Consider the following 15,414-nt stretch of genomic DNA (forward strand, 5'->3'; position numbering starts at 1 on the left):
CGGGCATTACCCTTGAGCCACCTTTCCATCCAAGAGTTTAGTGAGGCTTTTTACCATTGCAGCTCCCCATGTCTGAAGTTGGGATTTCTGGGGAGGGGCTTCGGGTGCGCATTACGTTTTTGTCCAAGCATCTAGTGGGGTCTCTGGTGCGCTCTGAAGTGGGGTTATTGGAGCGCCCCCTCTTTTTTTGTCTGAGCATTTTTTGGGGTTTCTCGCATTGGGGCTTCCCAGGCCCGGTTGTTGGGTGCGCACCCACCCTGGTGCGCACGAAGTCGGAAGTTTGGTTAATTGCTCGGTTTGCCTCGGGTGCACACCTTCGCTAGGGTGGGCACCTTGGTGCGCACAACTTTCAAAATGGAAATTTTAAAATCTCATTTTTTTTTGCCTTTTCTGGAAATTAGTGAAGGAAACGCATCAAAGGTGTGCAACACTGGTGCGAACCCGGGAGCGCTCCGATGTGTGCTCCAAGGTGCAGCGTGCACGAAGTCGGAGCCCAGTTTGCCCCGGTTGCGCACCTCGCGTGCACCTTCGCCGAGGTGGGCACCTTGGTGTGCAGACCTTGGCTGGGTTGCGTGCCCTTGTGGGCACCATAATGCTCACCAAGGAGCGCTCCGGAGTGTGATCCAAGGTGCGGCGTGCAGGAAGTCAGAGCCCGGTTTGCCCCGGGTGCGCACCTCGCGTGCACCTTGGCTGGGTTGCGCGCCTTGGTGAGCACCATGCCGTGCACGAAGTCAAAGCCCGGTTTGCCCCAGGTGCGCACCTCCACCAGGGTGGGCTCCTTGGTGTGCACAACTTTCCTGGGCTACGCACTAGGGCAGGCTCAAGATGGCACCCGCGTTCCATTTTTTTTACTATCTTTCAAAACGGAAATTTTAAAATCTCTTTTTTTTTTGCCTTTTCTGGAAATTAGTGAAGGCAGCGCATCAAAGGTGCGCAACGCTGGTGCGAACCTGGGAGCGCTTCGATGTGTGCTCCAAGGTACGGCGTGCATGAAGTCGGAGCCCAGTTTGCCCCGAGTGTGCACCTTGGGTGCGCACCTCGCGTGCACCTTCGTCGCGGTGGGCACCTTGGCTGGGTTGGGCGCCTTGGTGGGCACCATGCCGTGCACGAAGTCAGAGCCCGGTTTGCCCCGGGTGCGCACCTCCGCCAGGGTGGGCACCTTGGTGCGCACACCTTGCCTGGGCTGCGCACCAGGGCGGGCTCAAGATGGCACCCACGTTCCATTTTTTTCACTATCTTTCAAAACGGAAATTTTAAAATCTAGTTTTTTTTTGCCTTTTTTGGAAATTAGTGAAGGTAGCGCATCAAAGGTGCGCACCTCGCTGCCCACCTTGGTGTGCTCCGAGGTGCCCACCACGGTGTGCAACGTTGGTGCGAACCCGGGAGCACCCCGATCTGTGCTCCATGGTGTGGCATGCACGAAGTCGGAGCCCGGTTTGCCTCAGGTGCGCACCTTGGTGCGCACACCTTGGCTGGGTTGCGCGCCCTGGTGGGCACCATGGTGCGCACCAAGGAGCACTTCAAAGTGTGCTCCAAGGTGTGGCATGCATGAAGTTAGAGCCCAGTTTGCCCCGGGTGTGCACCTCGCATGCACCTTGGCCGAGGTGGGCACCTTGGCTGGGTTTGCCCTGGGTGCGCTCCGAAGCGGGGTTATTGGAGCGCCCCCTCTTTTTTTGTCGGAGCGTTTGGTGGGGTTTCTCGCATTGGCTCTTCCCAGGCTCTGTTGTTGGGTGCGCACCCACCCTGACGTGCACGAAGTCGGAAGTAGGGTTAATTGCCCAAGTGTGCATCTTCGCCAGGGTGGGCACCTTGGTGCGCACGCCTTGCCTAGGCTACGACCAGGGCGGGCTCAAGATGGCACCCACGTTCTATTTTTTCACTATCTTTCAAAATGAAAATTTTAAAATCTCATTTTTTTTTGCCTTTTCTGGAAATTAGTGAAGGTAGCACATCAAAGGTGCGCACCTCGCTGCCCACCTTGGTGTGCACCGAGGTGCCCACCTTGGTGTGCGCCGAGGTGCCCACCGTGGTGCGCAATGTCGGTGCGCACTCGAGAGCGCTCCAAAGTGTGCTCCAAGGTGCGGCGTGCACATTGTCAGAGCCTGGTTTATCCCAAGTGCGCACCTCACGTGCACCTTCGCCGGGGTGAACACCTTGGCTGGGTTTGCCCCGGGTGTGCTCCGAAGCGAGGTTATTGGAGTGCCCCCTATTTTTTTGTCGAAGCGTTTGGTGGGGTTTGTCGCATTGGCTCTTCCCAGGCCCTGTTGTTGGGTGTGCTCCCATCCTGGCGCACACGAAGTTGGAAGTTGGGTTATTTGCCCAGTTTTCCCCGGGTGCGCACCTTCACCAGGGTGGGCACCTTGGTGCGCACACCTTGCTTGTGCTGCGCACCAGTGCAGGCTTAGGATGGCACCCGCATTCCCTTTTTTTCACTATCTTTCAAAACAAAAATTTTAAAATCTCATTTTTTATTGCCTTTTATGGAAATTAGTGAAGGCAGCGCATCAAAGGTGTGCACCTCGCTACCCACCTTGGTGTGCTTCGAGGTGCCCACCACGGTGCGCAACACTGCTGTGCACCCGGGAGCTCTTCGAAGTGTGCTCCAAGGTGCGGCATGCATGTTGTCGGAGCCCGGTTTGCCCTGGGTGCGCACCTCACATGCACCTTTGCCGGGGTGGGCACCTTGGCTGGGTTTGCTCTGGGTGCGCTTCGAAGCGGGGTTATTGGAGCGCCCCCTCTTTTTTTGTCGGAGCGTTTGGTGGGGTTTCTCACATTGGCTCTTCCCAGGCCCGGTTGTTGGGTGCGCTCCCACCCTGGCGCGTGCGAAGTCAGAAGTTGGGTTAATTGCCCGGGTGCGCACCTTCGCCAGGGTGGGCACCTTGGTGCGCACACCTTGCCTGGGCTATGCATCAGGGCGGGCTCAAGATGGCACCCGCATTCCATTTTTTTCACTATCTTTCAAAATGGAAATTTTAAAATCTTGTTTTTTTTTTCCCTTTTATGGAAATTAGTGAAGGCAGCGCATCAAAGGTGCGCACCTCGCTGCCCACCTTGGTGTGCTCCGAGGTGCCCACCATGGTGCGCAACGCTGGTGTGAACCCAGGAGTGCCCCGATGTGTGCTCCAAGGTGCAGCGTGGAAGAAGTCGGAGCCCGGTTTGCCCTGGGTGCGCACCTCGTGTGCACCTTCACCAGGGTGGGCACCTTGGTGCGCACACCTTGGCTGGGTTGCGCACCCTAGTGGGCACCATGGTGCGCACCAAGGAGAACTCTGAAGTGTGCTCCAAGGTGCGACATGCAAGAAGTCGGAGCCCGGTTTGCCCCGGGTGTGCACCTCGCATGCACCTTGGCTGGGTTGCGTGCCTTGGTGGGCACCATGCCATGCATGAAGTCGAAGCCCGGTTTGCCCCGGGTGCGCACCTCCGCCAAGGTGGGCACCTTGGTGTGCACAACTTGCTTGGGTTGTGCACCAGGGCGGGCTCAAGATGGCACCCGCTTTCCATTTTTTCACTATCTTTCAAATCGGAAATTTTAAAATCTCATTTTTTTTACCTTTTCTGGAAATTAGTGAAGGCAGCACATCAAAGGTATGCAATGCTAGTGCAAAGCTAGGAGCGCTCCGATGTGTGCTCCAAGGTGAGGCGTGCATGAAGTCGGAGCCTAGTTTGCCCTGGGTGCGCACCTCGCATGCACCTTCGCCGGGGTGGGCACCTTAGTGTGCAGACCTTGGCTGGGTTGCATGCCCTGGTGGTCACCATGGTGCGCACCAATGAGCGCTCTGAACTGTGCTCCAAGGTGCGGCGTGCATGAAGTCAGAGCCTGGTTTTCCCTGGGTGTGCAGCTCAGGTGCGCACCTCGCGTCAACCTTCACCGCAGTGGGCACCTTGGCTGGGTTGTGTGCCTTGGTGGGCACCATGCCGTGCACGAAATCGGAGTGCGGTTTGCCTTGGGTGGGCACCTCCACCAAGGTGGGCACCTTGGTGCGCACACCTTGCCTAGGCTGCGCACAAGGGTGAGCTAAAGATGGCACCCGCGTTCCAATTTTTTCACTATCTTTCAAAACAGAAATTTTAAAATCTAGTTTTATTTGGCCTTTTTTGGAAATTAGTGAAGGCAGCACATCAAAGGTGCGCACCTCGTTGCCCACCTTGGTGTGCTCTAAGGTGCCCACCATGGTGCGCAACGCTCATGCGAACCCGGGAGTGCCTCGATCTGTGCTCCAAGGTCTGGCGTGCACGAAACCGGAGCCCGGTTTGCCCCAGGTGCGCACCTTGGTGCGCACACCTTGGCTGGGTTGTGCGCCCTTGTGGGCACCATGGTGCGCACCAAGGAGCGCTTCGAAGTGTGCTCCAAAGTGTGGCGTGCATGAAGTCGGAGCCCAGTTTGCCCCGGGTGTGCACCTCACGTGCACCTTGGTCGGGGTGAGCACCTTGGTTGGGTTTGCCCCGGGTGCGCTCCGAAGTGGGGTTATTGGAGCGCCCTCTATTTTTTTGTCGGAGCATTTGGTGGGGTTTCTCGCATTGGCTCTTCCTAGGCCCAGTTGTTGGGTGCGCACCCACCCTGACGCCCACGAAGTCAGAAGTAGGGTTAATTGCCCAGGTGCGCACCTTCGCCAGGGTGGGCACCTTGGTGTGCACGCCTTGCCTGGGCTACGCATCAGGGTGGGCTCAAGATTTCACCCACGTTCCCTTTTTTTCACTATCTTTCAAAACAAAAATTTTAAAATCTCATTTTTTTTGCCTTTTCTGGAAATTAGTGAAGGCAGCGCATCAAAGGTGCGCACCTCGCTGCCCACCTTGGTGTGCTCTGAGGTGCCCACCACGGTGCGTAATGCCGGTGTGCACCTGGGAGCGCTTCGAAGTGTGCTCCAAGGTGTGGCATGCACGTTGTCGGAGCCCAGTTTGCCCGGGGTGCGTACCTTGCGTGCACCTTCGTCGGGGTGGGCACCTTGGCTGGGTTTGCCCCGGGTGCGCTCCGAAGCGGGGTTATTGGAGAGCCCCCTCTTTTTTTGTTGGAGCGTTTGGTGGGGTTTCTCGCATTGGCTCTTCCCAGGCCCGGTTGTTGGGTGCACACCCACCCTGGCGTGCACGAAGTCGGAAGTAGGGTTAATTGCCCGGGTGCGCACCTTCGCCAGGGTGGGCACCTTGGTGTGCACGCCTTGCATGGGCTGCGCACCAGGGCGGGCTCAAGATGGCACCCACGTTCTATTTTTTTCACAATCTTTCAAAATGGAAATTTTAAAATCTCATTTTTTTTTGCCTTTTCTGGAAATTAGTGAAGGCAGTGCATCAAAGGTGCGCACCTCGCTGCCCACCTTGGTGTGCTCCGAGGTGCCCACCACGGTGCGCAACGCCCGTGCGCACCCGGGAGCGCTTCGAAGTGTGCTCCAAGGTGCGGTGTGCACGTTGTCGGAGTCCAGTTTTCCCCGGGTGCGCACCTCGCGTACACCTTTGTCGGGGTGGGCACCTTGGCTGGGTTTGCCCCGGGTGCGCTCCGAAGTGGGGTTATTGGAGCGCCCCCTCTTTTTTTGTTGGAGCGTTTGGTGGGGTTTCTCGCATTGGCTCTTCCCAAGCCCGATTGTTGGGTGGGCACCCACCCTAGTGCGCACGAAGTCGGAAGTAGGGTTAATTACCCGGGTGCACACCTTCGCCAGGGTGGGCACCTTGGTGCGCACACCTTGCCTGGGCTGCGCACCAGGGTGGGCTCAAGATGGCACCCGCGTTCTGTTTTTTTCACTATCTTTCAAAACGGAAATTTTAAAATCTTTTTTTTTGCCTTTTCTGGAAATTAGTGAAGGCAGTGTATCAAAGGTGCGCACGTCGCTGCCCACCTTGGTGTGCTCCAAGGTGCCCATCATGGTGCGCAATGCTCGTGCGAACCCAGGAGCACCCCGATCTATGCTCGAAGGTGTGGCGTGCACGAAGTCGGAGCCCGGTTTGCCCTGAGTGCGCACCTTGGTGCGCACACCTTGGCTGGGTTGCGCGCCCTCGTGGGCACCATGGTGCGCACCAACGAGCGCTTCGAAGAGTGCTCCAAGGTGCAACGTGCATAAGTCCGAGCCCAGTTTGCCCCTGGTGCGCACCTCGCGTGCACCTTGGCCGGGGTGGGCACCTTGGCTGGGTTTGCCCCGGGTGCGCTCCGAAGCGGGGTTATTGGAGAACCCTCTCTTTTTTTGTCAGAGCATTTGGTGGGGTTTCTCGCATTGGCTCTTCCCAGGCCCGGTTGTTGGGTGCGCACCCACCCTGGCGCGCATGAAGTCAAAAGTAGGGTTAATTGCTCGGGTGTGCACCTTTGCTAGGGTGGGCACCTTGGTGCGCACACCTTGCCTGGGCTGCGCACCAGGGCGGCCTAAAGATGGCACCCGCGTTCCGTTTTTTTCACTATCTTTGAAAATGGAAATTTTAAAATCTCATTTTTTTTTGCCTTTTCTGGAAATTAGTGAAGGCAATGCATCAAAGGTGCGCACCTCGCTGCCCACCTTGGTGTGCTTTGAGGTACCCACCACGGTGCGCAACGTCGGTGCACACCCGGGAGCGCTTCGAAGTGTGCTCCAAGGTGCGGCATGCATGTTGTCGGAGCCCAGTTTGCACTGGGTGCGCACCTCGCGTGCACCTTCATCGGGGTGGGCACCTTGGTTGGGTTTGCCCCGGGTGCGCTCCGAAGTGGGGTTATTGGAGCGCCCCCTCTTTTTTTGTCGGAGCGTTTGGTGGGGTTTCTCGCATTGGCTCTTCCCATGCCCAGTTGTTGGGTGCGCACCCACCCTGGCATGCACAAAGTTGGAAGTAGGGTTAATTTCTCGGGTGCGCACCTTCGCTAGGGTGGGCACCTTGCCTTGGCTGTGCACCAGGGCAGGCTCAAGATGGCACTCGCGTTCTATTTTTTTCACTATCTTTCAAAACGGAAATTTTAAAATCTCTTTTTTTTTTGCCTTTTCTGGAAATTAGTGAAGGCAGTGCATCAAAGGTGCGCACCTCCCTGCCCACCTTGGTGTGCTCCGAGGTGCCCACCACGGTGCACAATGCTCGTGCGAACCCGGGAGCACCCTGATCTATGCTCCAAGGTGTGGCGTGCACAAAGTCAGAGCCCGGTTTGCCCCGGGTGCGCACCTTGGTGCACACACCTTGGCTGGGTTGCGCGCCCTCGTGGGCACCATGGTGCGCACCAAGGAGTGCTTCGAAGTGTGCTCCAAGGTGCGGCGTGCACGAAGTCGGAGCCCAATTTGCCTCGGGTGCGCACCTTGCGTGCACCTTGGCCGAGGTGGGCACCTTGGCTGGGTTTTCCCCAGGTGCGCTCCGAAGTGGGGTTATTGGAGCGCCCTCTCTTTTTTTGTCAGAGCGTTTGGTGGGGTTTCTCGCATTGGCTCTTCCCAGGCCCAGTTGTTGGGTGCGCACCCACCCTGGCGCGCATGAAGTCGGAAGTAGGGTTAATTGCCTAGGTGCGCACCTTCACCAGGGTGGGCACCTTGGTGCGCACACCTTGCCTAGGCTGCACACTAGGGCGGGCTCAAGATGGCACCCGCGTTCCATTTTTTTCACTATCTTTCAAAACAGAAATTTTAAAATCTCATTTTTTTTTGCCTTTTCTGGAAATTAGTGAAGGCAGTGTATCAAAGGTGCACACCTCGCTGCCCACCACAGTACACAATGCCAGTGCGCACCTGGGAGCACTCCAAAGTGTGCTCCAAGGTGCAGCGTGCACGTTGTCGGAGCCCGGTTTGCCCCGGGTGCGCACCTCGCATGCACCTTCGCCGGAGTGGGCACCTTGGCTGGGTTTGCCCCGGGTGCGCTCCGTAGCGAGGTTATTGGAGCACCCCCTCTTTTTTTGTCAGAGCGTTTGGTGGGGTTTCTTGCATTGGCTCTTCCCAAGCTCGGTTGTTGGGTGTGCTCCAATCCTAGCGCGCATGAAGTCGGAAGTTGGGTTAATTGCCCGGTTTGCCCCGGGTGCGCACCTTCGCCAGGGTGGGCACCTTGGTGCGCACACCTTGCTTGTGCTGCACACCAGGGCGGGCTCAAGATGGCACCCGCATTCCCTTTTTTTCACTATCTTTCAAAATGTAAATTTTAAAATCTCTTTTTTTTTTTGCCTTCTATGGAAATTAGTGAAGGCAGCACATCAAAGGTGCGCACCTCGCTGCCCACCTTGGTGTGCTCCGAGGTGCCCACCATGGTGCGCATTGTTGGTGCACACCTGAGAGTGCTTCGAAGTGTGCTCCAAGGTGCGGCGTGCATGTTGTCGAAGCCCAGTTTGCCCCAGGTGCTCACCTCGCGTGCACTTTCGTCGGGGTGGGCACCTTGGTTAGGTTTGGCCCAGGTGCGCTCCGAAGTGGGGTTATTGTAGCGCCCCCTCTTTTTTTGTCAGAGCATTTGGTGGGGTTTCTCGCATTGGTTCTTCCCAGGCCTGGTTGTTGGGTGCGCACCCACCCTGGCGCACACGAAGTCGGAAGTAGGGTTAATTTCCTGGGTGCGCACCTTCGCCAGGGTGGGCACCTTGGTGCACACACCTTGCCTGGGCTGCACACCAGGGTGGGCTCAAGATGGCACCCGCGTTCTGTTTTTTTCACTATCTTTCAAAATGGAAATTTTAAAATCTTTTTTTTTTGCCTTTTCTGGAAATTAGTGAAGGCAGTGCATCAAAGGTGCGCACGTCGCTGCCCACCTTGGTGTGCTCCGAGGTGCCCATCATGGTGCGCAACGCTCGTGCGAACCCAGGAGCACCCCGATCTATGCTCAAAGGTGTGGCGTGCATGAAGTCGGAGCCCGGTTTGCCCCGAGTGCGCACCTTGGTGCGCACACCTTGGCTGGGTTGCGCGCCCTCGTGGGCACCATGGTGCGCACCAAGGAGAGCTTTGAAGTGTGCTCCAGGGTGCGGCATGCACGAAGTCGGAGCCTTGTTTTCCCTGGGTGCGCACCTCACGTGCACCTTGGCCGGGGTGGGCACCTTGGCTGGGTTTGCCCCGGGTGCGCTCCGAAGCGGGGTTATTGGAGCGCCCTCTCTTTTTTTGTCAGAGCGTTTGGTGGGGTTTCTTGCATTGGCTCTTCCCAGGCCCGGTTGTTGGGAGCGCACCCACCCTGACACGCACAAAGTCAAAAGTAGGGTTAATTTCCCAAGTGCGCACCTTCGCTAGGGTGGGCACCTTGGTGTGCACGCCTTGCCTGGGCTGCGCACCAAGGCGGGCTCAAGATGGCACCCGCGTTCTATTTTTTTCACTATCTTTCAAAACAGAAATTTTAAAATCTCATTTTTTATTGCCTTTTCTGGAAATTAGTGAAGGCAGCGCATCAAAGGTGCGCACCTCGCTGCCCACCTTGGTGTGCTCTGAGGTGCCCACCATGGTGCGCAATGTCGGTGTGCACCCGGGAACGCTTCAAAGTGTGCTCCAAGGTGCGGCGTGCACGTTGTCGGAGCCCAGTTTGCCCTGGGTGCGCACCTTGCGTGCACCTTCATCGGGGTGGGCACCTTGGTTGGGTTTGCCCTGGGTGCGCTCTGAAGTGGGGTTATTGGACCGCCCCCTCTTTTTTTGTCAGAGCGTTTGGTGGGGTTTCTCGCATTCGCTCTTCCCAGGCCCGGTTGTTGGGTGCGCACCCACCCTGGCATGCATGAAGTTGAAAGTAGGGTTAATTGCTCAGGTGCGCACCTTTGCCAGGGTGGGCACCTTGGTGCACACACCTTGCCTGGGCTGCGCACCAGGGCGGGCTCAAGATGGCACCCGCGTTCCATTTTTTTCACTATCTTTCAAAACAGAAATTTTAAAATCTCATTTTTTTTTGCCTTTTCTGGAAATTAGTGAAGGCAGTGCATCAAAGGTGTGAACCTCGCTGCCCACCTTGGTGTGCTCCGAGGTGCCCACCATGGTGCGCAATGCCAGTGTGCACCTGGGAGCGCTCCAAAGTGTGCTCCAAGGTGCGGCGTGCACGTTGTCGAAGCCTGATTTGCCCCCGGTGTGCACCTCGCGTGCACCTTCGCCGTGGTGGGCAACTTGGCTGGGTTTGTCCCGGGTGCACTCTGAAGCGAGGTTATTGGAGCGCCCCCTCTTTTTTTGTCAGAGCATTTGGTGGGGTTTCTTGCATTGGCTCTTCCCAGGCCTGGTTGTTGGGTGTGCTCCAATCCTAGCGCACAAGAAGTCAAAAGTTGGGTTAATTGACCGGTTTGCCCCGGGTGCACACCTTCGCCAGGGTCGGCACCTTGGTGCGCACACCTTGCTTGTGTTGCGCACTAGGGCGGGCTCAAGATGGCACCCGCATTCCATTTTTTTCACTATCTTTCAAAACAGAAATTTTAAAATCTCTTTTTTTTTTTGCCTTTTATTGAAATTAGTGAAGGTAGCGCATCAAAGGTGCGCACCTCGCTGCCCACCTTGGTGTGCTCCGAGGTGCCCACCTTGGTGCGAATTGCCGGTGCGCACCTAAGAGCGCTTCGAAGTGTGCTCCAAGGTGCGGCGTGCACGTTGTCGGAGCTCGGTTTGCCCTGGGTGCGCACCTCGCGTGCACCTTGGCTGGGGTGGGCACCTTGGCTGGGTTTGCCCCGGGTGCGCTTCGAAGCGGGGTTATTGGAGCACCCCCTCTTTTTTTGTCGGAGCGTTTGGTGGGGTTTTTCGCATTGGCTCTTCCTAGGCCCGGTTGTTGGGTGCGCTCACACCCTGGCACGGGTGAAGTCAGAAGTTGGGTTAATTGCCCAGGTGCGCACCTTTGCCAGGGTGGGCACCTTGGTGCGCACACCTTTCCTGGGCTGCACACTAGGGTGGGCTCAAGATGGCACCTACATTCCCTTTTTTTCACTATCTTTCAAAACAGAAATTTTAAAATCTCATTTTTTTTCCTTTTATGGAAATTAGTGAAGGCAGCGCATCAAAGGTGCGCACCTTGCTGCCCACCTTGGTGTGCTCCGAGGTGCCCACCATGGTGCGCAATGCTGGTGCGAACCCGAGAGTGCCCCAATGTGTGGTCCAAGGTGCGGCGTGCATGAAGTCAAAGCCCAGTTTGCCACAGGTGCGCACCTCGCGCGCACCTTCGCCAGGGTGGGCACCTTGGTGCGCACACCTTGGCTGGGTTGCGCGCCCTGTTGGGCACCATGGTGCGCACCAAGGAGCGCTCCAAAGTGTGCTCCAAGGTGCGGCGTGCACGAAGTCGGAGCCTAGTTTGTCTCAGGTGCGCACCTCGCGTGCACCTTCACCGCGGTGGGCACCTTGGCTGGGTTGGGCACCTTGGTGGGCACCATGGAGCGCTCCAAAGTGTGCTCAAAGGTGTGCACCATGGCCCTCCAAGGTGCTCCAAGGTGCGCAGCATGGCGTGCACGAAGTCGGAGCCTAGTTTGCCCCGGGTGCGCACCTCGCGTGCACCTTTGCCAGGGTGGGCACCTCGGTGCGCACACCTTCTCAATGTTTTTTTGCCTTTTCTGGAAATTAGTGAAGGTAGTGCATCAAAGGTGCGCACCTCGGTGTGCTCTGAGGTGCGAACCCAGGAGTGCTCTTAGGTGCACACGAAGTCAAAAGTCGGGTTAATTGCCTTGTTTTCCCTGGGTGCACTTCGAGGTGCGCACCAAGGAGCGCTTTGAAGTGTGCTCCAAGGTACGCACGATGGCGTGCACCTCTGGTGCACATGATTCAGAGCTCAGTTTGCCCGGGGTGCGCACACCTTGGCTGGGCTGCACACCTTGGTGGGCGCCATGGTGCGCTCTGAGGTGCGCACCTTTTGTGTGCTCCAAGGTGCACATGAAGTCGGAGCTCGATTTGCCCCGGGTGCGCACCTTGGTGGGCGCCATGGTGTGGTCCGAGGTGCCCAAGATTGGTGCACACCAAGGAGCGCTCCGAAGTGCCCTCCAAGGTGCGCAGGTGCGTGCGAAGTCGAAAGTTGGGTTAATTGTCTGGTTTGCCCTGGGTGCGCACCTTGCATGCACCTTTGCCAGGGTAGGTGCCTTGGTGCGCACACCTTGGCTGGGCTACGCACCCGGGTGCACACACCCTGGCACCCGCGTTTCCTTCATTTTTTTTTTTTTTTGACAATCTCTCAAGTGGGTAATTCTATAATCTCAAATTTGTTTACCTTTTCAGGAAACTTTTGAATGGAGCGCATCATTTGGTGGGGTTTCTCCAATTAGCTCTTCCCAGGCCCGGTTGTTGGGTGCGCTCCCACCCTGGCGTGCACGAAGTCGAAAGTTGGGTTAATTGCCTGGGTGCGCACCTTCGTCAGGGTGGGCACCTTTGTGCGAACACCTTGCCTGCGTTGCGCACCAAGGTGGGCTCAAGATGGCACTCGCATTCCCATTTTTTCACTATCTTTCAAAAGGGAAATTTTAAAATCTCATTTTTTTTTGCCTTTTATGGAAATTAGTGAAGGCAGCGCATCAAAGGTGCACACCTTTCTACCCACCTTGGTGTGCTCCGAGGTGCCCACCATGGTGCGCAATGCTGGTGCGAACTCGTGAGCGCCCCGATGTGTGCTCCAAGGTGCGGCATGTATGAAGTCAGAGCCCGGTTTGGCCCGGGTGCGCACCTTTGCGTGCACCTTCGCCGGGGTGGGCACCTTGGTGCGCACACCTTGGCTGGGTTGCGCGCCCTGGTGGGCACCATGGTGCGCACCAAGGAGCGCTCCAAAGTGTGCTCCAAGGTGCGGCGTGCACGAAGTCGGAGCCCAGTTTACCCGGGGTGCGCACCTTGCGTGCACCTTCACCATGGTGGGCACCTTGCCTGGGCTGCGCGCCTTGGTGGGCACCATGGTGCGCAACATGGTGTGCACGAAGTCAGAGCCCGGTTTGCCCTAGGTGCACACCTCGCGTGCACCTTCATCGGGGTGGGCACCTCGGTGCGCACACCATGGCTGGGTTGCGCGCCTTGGTGGGCACCATGGTGCACACCAAGGAGCGCTCTGAAGTGTGCTCCAAGGTGCAGCGTGCATGAAGTCAGAGCCCGGTTTGCCCTAGGTGCACACCTCGCGTGCACCTTCACCGCGTTGGGCACCTTGGCTGGGTTGGGCACCTTGGTGGGCACCATGGAGCACTCTGAAGTGTGCTCCAAGGTGCGCACCATGGCCCTCCAAGGTGCTCCAAGGTGCGCAGCATGGCATGCACGAAGTCGGAGCCCGGTTTGCCCCAGGTGCGCACCTCGCGTGCACCTTTGCCAGGGTGGGCACCTCAGTGCGCACACCTTCTCAATGCTTTTTTGGCTTTTCTAGAAATTGGTGAAGGCAGCGCACCTCGGTGTGCTCCAAGGTGCGAACCCGGGAGTGCTCTGAGGTGCACATGAAGTCGAAAGTCAGGTTAATTGCCTTGTTTTCCTCGAGTGCGCTCTGAGGTGCGCAACATCGGTGCACACCAAGGAGCGCTCCGAAGTGTGCTCCAAGGTGTGCATGATGGCATGCACCTTAGGTGCGATTGATTTGGAGCTCGGTTTGCCTGGGATGTGCACACCTTGGCGTGCACCTTCGCCAGGGTGCGCACACCTTGGCTGGGCTGCGCACCTTGTTGGGCGCCATGGTGCGCTCTGAGGTGCGCACCTTTTGTGCGCTCCAAGGTGTGCATGAAGTCAGAGCTTAGTTTGCCCCGGGTGCGCACCTTGGTGGGCGCCATGGTGCGCTTCGAGGTGCCCAAGATTGGTGCGCACCAAAGAGCGCTCCAAAGTGCACTCCAAGGTGCGCAGGTGCGCGTGAAGTTGAAATTTGGGTTAATTGTCCGGTTTGCCCCAGGTGCGCACCTTGCATGCACCTTCGCCAGGGTGGGCACCTTGGTGCACACACCTTGGCTGGGCTGCGCACCTGGGTGCGCACACCTTGGCACCCACGTTTTCTTCATTTTTTAATTTTTTTTTACAATCTCTCAAGTGGGAAATTCTATAATCTCAACTTTTTTTGCCTTCTTAGGAAACTTTTGAATGGAGCACATCATTGGTGCGCACCGAGGAGCGCTCTGAAGTGTGCTCCAAGGTGCGCACCTCTGGTGCACTCCAAAGTGCTCTCTAGCTACGTGCACCTGCCTCGGGCGCGCACCCTGCTCTGCCCAGCTTTGCTCACCTATCCCGGGCATCTGGTGTGGAACCTTAGAGTAAGAAACATTGCTATGCACCTTGGCCAACGTGCACGACTCGACCGAGCGTACACTGGCCGAGGTGCACACCGATTTCACTTGGGTGCATGCGCAGCACCTCGGGCGCACCGGGGTGTGCGCACAACGCCCAGGTGGCACCATGGCCTGTGTGCTCAGAGCGCCTCGAGTGCACGCTCGGTGTCGCCCCCACGCGCACGGTAGTGTGGGCACCACTCCCCAACCTGGCCCCAATGAGAACGCAAATGGGCAAAAGGTTAATTCAAATAGCATTGCGACGCCCGACGAAAAACTAAAAAAGGGTGCAACACCGAGACTTCCTGAGAGGTCACCCATCCCAGTACTACTCTGGCCCAATTGCGCTTAACTATGGAGTTCTAATGGGATCCGGTGCACTAACGCTGGTATGATCACACCCGTTATGAGCTTGTCGTAGTGTGTACTTAGCAAACCGCGACCCACGTGCGAATCCACCCCGACCACCCACCCCCGCCGAGGTGCACACCGTCCCTCGCCAAGTGCGCCCCGTTTGCCAAGTGTGAACCCTACCTGGGTGCGCGCACCTTGCCGAGGCGTCGGGTGTGCACCCGGCCTGACCTACGTGCGTGCACCTGGACAGGGTGTCGTGTGCGCATCTGACACAGCCTGGGTACGTACCCGACCCCCCCAAGTGTGCACAGTGTCCCATCTGCAACGCGGTGCCCGTACACCACCTCAGGCACAATGACCTACGCTCACATGTGGGCCGAGTGCACCCTGGTGTATGTTCGGGGTGCCTCGAGTGCACACTCGATCTTGCCCCGGTGCACCAAGGCACTCAGTTTGCCTTGGGTGCGCACTTGGTGCAAGGTGGGCACCCAAAATAGGGATCAAGCACCAAAAACAAGTTTTGGGATGCAAAATGGGACCCAAGGACCACAAATGCATTCCAAGACCCATGATGGGTCCACTAGAACAAAAACGTGTTCTGAGACTTAATAAACAAATATTGGTTTTTAGAAGAAGAAACATGCTCTGATGCCCAAAATGAGAATCGACCCCGAAAAGGCCACAGGCCAAAAATGGGATGCGAGACAAAAAAAATAGGACCCGAGGACCAAAATTGGGTTCCCAGGTCGAAGATAGGGCAACTGGACAAGAAACGACCTCTAAGGCTCGAAATGAGTCCTGACGACTAAAACTTGACAAGAAGCACCCATCAGGAACCTAACTCGACACCCATGGGATGCCGACCCACCCGGGTTTCCACCTAGCACACCCTGGCACCCACCCACCCTCGCACCCAACCTCGTACCCAACTTAGCACCTTTGAACCCACATTGGCACTCACCCTAACCCTGGCACCTTGGAACCCACATTGGCACTCACCTTGACCCTGGCACCCA

General features: G+C 57.3%; 1 non-coding gene across 1 annotated transcript; it reads right to left on the minus strand.

Moving 5' to 3' along the window:
- Positions 1-14,328: 14,328 nt before the first annotated feature.
- LOC131031669 (5S ribosomal RNA) lies at positions 14,329-14,447 on the minus strand. The gene has a single exon (XR_009371686.1). It is a non-coding gene; the product is annotated as a 5S ribosomal RNA (ribosomal RNA).
- Positions 14,448-15,414: the final 967 nt, after the last annotated feature.

Source organism: Cryptomeria japonica, chromosome 2, assembly GCF_030272615.1.
Source record: "Cryptomeria japonica chromosome 2, Sugi_1.0, whole genome shotgun sequence".
In the NCBI taxonomy this organism is placed as follows: Eukaryota; Viridiplantae; Streptophyta; class Pinopsida; order Cupressales; family Cupressaceae; genus Cryptomeria; species Cryptomeria japonica.